Source organism: Cervus elaphus, chromosome 19, assembly GCF_910594005.1.
Source record: "Cervus elaphus chromosome 19, mCerEla1.1, whole genome shotgun sequence".
Taxonomy (NCBI): Eukaryota; Metazoa; Chordata; class Mammalia; order Artiodactyla; family Cervidae; genus Cervus; species Cervus elaphus.
This window is the reverse complement of record NC_057833.1, coordinates 82,846,943-82,850,392: the sequence shown is the minus strand read 5'-3', so window position 1 is coordinate 82,850,392 and position 3,450 is coordinate 82,846,943.

Here is a 3,450-nt window from a genome sequence, read left to right as displayed (position 1 = left end):
GAGTGGTCAAGGAAGGCTTCTCTGAGTTGGTGACATTTAAACTAAGATGTGAATGATAAGAAGGAGACAACCCTGTGGAAAGCGGGGTTAAGAGTATATCAGCCAGAGGGTTTAGCTCAGGCAAATATCCCAAAGGCCTGGACAGCTAGAGGGCAGCGGGTGCTAGGGAGCAGGATGAACAGCAGGGCGGTGAAGGCGGGAGGAAGGCAGTTATGTAAGTTCTTAATCATTCTGACGCAGAGCTTTATTTTATGTGCAATGAAAAGTCACTGGGGATTTAAACTGCATAGAAGAGCCCTCTGTGTGTTTCCTGCTATGCTTGGGCTTGATTTCGTGGCTCCAATTCACTGGCCACTCATGAGTCTTATCCCCTAAATTCCTCTATTCCTCAGCCTTTGGAAAAGGCTCAGGCCCAAACTCCTGGAGTCATTCTTGACACTTCTGTTTCACTCACACTCTACTTGAAACCTGAAGAAAATTCTATAGGTTTTAGCTTTGCTGTGTGTCCACCACCTCTCTGCGTCCACCCTCATCTAAGTCTTGCCATCTGACAGCTTGGTGGTTGAAACTGTCAGTTTCTCCTCTTGTCCCTGCAATGTATTTGCTACACAGAGGGAGCCTCTTAAACATCCAACCACATCAGATCACATCTCTGCTCTGAGCCTCCATCTTCCTCAGGGTAAAATCCAAAGTTCTTGCAAGTGCTTGTAAGTTCTCCACAGCATCTGTCCCTCAGCACATTTCTGCCCTCACCACCTCCCACTGCCCCTGACTCCCCTCCTCCTTGGGACAGTGGCATCTTGACCACCAGCACACTCACTCCCTCTTCTCCAGGGGTTCCCAGCTCCAAATCCCACCTCCTTGGGAAGCCCTGCCTGCCTACAGCATTGAGTAAAGAAACCTGCCCCCACCCCTGGCCCACTGGATCCTCTTTTCCCAGGTTTACTTTGCATTTAGTCGGTCTCATCACTTTCTAAAACATTCTATAATTTACACATTTATTATGGTAACCGTTTACCATCTGACTCTCCCCCACATGGATGAATTTCCTGAGGGCAAGCATCATGTCTGTGTTTTTCTCTTTATGCCAAACTCCTAAAGCAGTGTCTAGCATGTAGTCAGTGCTCAACATTTTGATTAAATATTGTTGAGTGTATTGGTCATTTTTAAAATTTTATACTAGGCCCTCGATTACCACAGAGATCATGACAATTTTTATATCCACATTATTTCACTCAATCATCCAAGAAAGAAATGTGCTGAGTGCTCAGTGGTGTCCAACTCTTTGCAGCCCTATGGACTATAGCCTGCCCGACCCCTCTGCCCACAGGTTTCTCCAAGCAAGAATACTGAAGTGGGTTGCCATGCCCTCCTCCAGAGGATCTTCTTGATCTAGGGATCAAACCTGAGTCTCCTGTGTCTCCTGCATGCAGGCAGATTCTCTATCCACTGACCTACCTGGAAGTTTTATTGAAAGAACAAAATTGAACACTGAAAGTTGAGTACAAATGTGCTACTTTGGCTTCAATTGGACATAGCGGATTGAACACATGTATCCTCCTCAAACCCCAACAAAATAGTTAAAAAGATGTAAAAGCCGAATTAACCAATAAAGATAAAAAGAACAAGAGGGAGATGACTCCAAACAAGACATACCAGCAGAGCGTAATGTGGAAAGCCAATGGACAAGGGCAACCACATTGACAGGCCAGCTGAGGGTAAAGGAGGCTGGTCCTAAGAGAGAGAGCCAGGAGGCAAGCTGGTTCCTTCTGCACCATCCAGAACTGCAAGAAGGGAGGCTGCTCTGAAGGCTTGAGGGCAGGTGGGTTGGATACAGAAGAGTGGGTTGAAGATCAGTTTAAGAGACAGTGAGACTCCCACACCCCTTCCCTCTACGTGAACTGCAACTGCACAGGCACTGCTGATTTAATCCAACTTGTGTTAGAACGAAATTGGAAAGATGTTATCAGGAAGTGTTTGTGTGGTGGGAGTGGGGCAGGGGATGAGAGAGAGAAGTCTTGGTCTGTGTTTGGAATTCAATAGCAAATAAGTAAAAGCTAAAAACTCAAAAGCCAGCAGCCTAAGGATGGTGGAAACTGCCAAAAGAGTTGAAAGTGGTCACCTCTGGGAAGTGTGAATTGTGACCGAGGAGGGACAGGAGCCCACTGTTTCTCATTATAAGCTTTCTAGGAGGATTTGTCTTTTTAAACTATGCCTCTCTGTTACTTTTATAAAAACTAAAAATTGAATTTCTGGCTGCTGTGTGAAGAATAGATTGGAGGAGAGCAAGAATGGAAGCAGGGAAACCCATTAAGTGGTCCAGGGAGGAGATGATGATGCCTGGAGCCAATGTGGCAGGAATAGAAGAGGAGAGAATAGGACATGTTGGCATGACATGAAACAAAGTTTCAGAGAGAGACAGAGTCCACAGGACTTTGCGAAGGATTGAACATTGGCAAGGAAAAAATGAAGGGAACCGGATGTAACTTGCAGGCACGTGGCTGCAGGGACTGGTGCAGGCAGGGTGGAAAACAGCGTGCTTTCTGTCCTCTAACCTACCTCAGCTCAGCCCCTTACCGGACTTCCTGGGACTTCAGATTGCCCACGCCTCTCCCCAGCTGTGCTGCCGCCTCACTGTCCATTCTGCTCCCTCCCACTCCCCAGCCACCCCTGCAGCCTGCAGCTTCCCTTTTCCCAGGACCTCACAAGCTCGACAGTGATGCTGGTCATGGCCCTAGCTGCCTTCTAAGGACTGGGCTTGGGCCATTCTTTTTTAACCATCTGCTATCACAACAAATCTAACTTCTGTTGCACATCTTGAGTTTGGGATGGTGGTAGCAGGGGCCAGAGCAGGATTCCCATCCTTGCTGGATCTCTGCACTGTTCCTTGGAATTACCCCTTAGATTTGCTATGTGTGTTGGTCACTCAGTTGTGCTGACTCTTTGTGACCTCAAGGATTATAGCCCTCCAGGCTTCTCTGTCCATGGAATTCTCCAGGCAAGAATACTGGAGTAGGTTGCCATTTCCTTCTCCAGGGGATCTTCCCAACCTAAGGATCGAAACTGGGTCCCCTGCATTGCAGGCAGATTTTTTACTGTCTGAGCCACCAGGGAAGCCCTAATAGGTCCTTTTATTTAGATTTGCAAGCACTTCACAATTTACTTAGTGCTTTGTAACTCATGCATTGTCTCATCTGGTCTCAGAACCATCCTCTAACCAGCCTAGGGTCTCGTTATATGCCCTTTATAAATGGGGAAACAGGTTCCCTGAGTTGGGGTACTTGCCTGGTTCTGTGATTATAGCTAGGACAAAGCCAGGTCCTGGGACTCTAGTCAAGGTCTTCAGAAACTCTGCCCCTTTCTTCCTCATCCATGAATTCCCAGTGTCTGTCATTGACATGCCATCCCCACCATTGCCACATCCATGTGCCTCCTCTCTATTGTCTACTT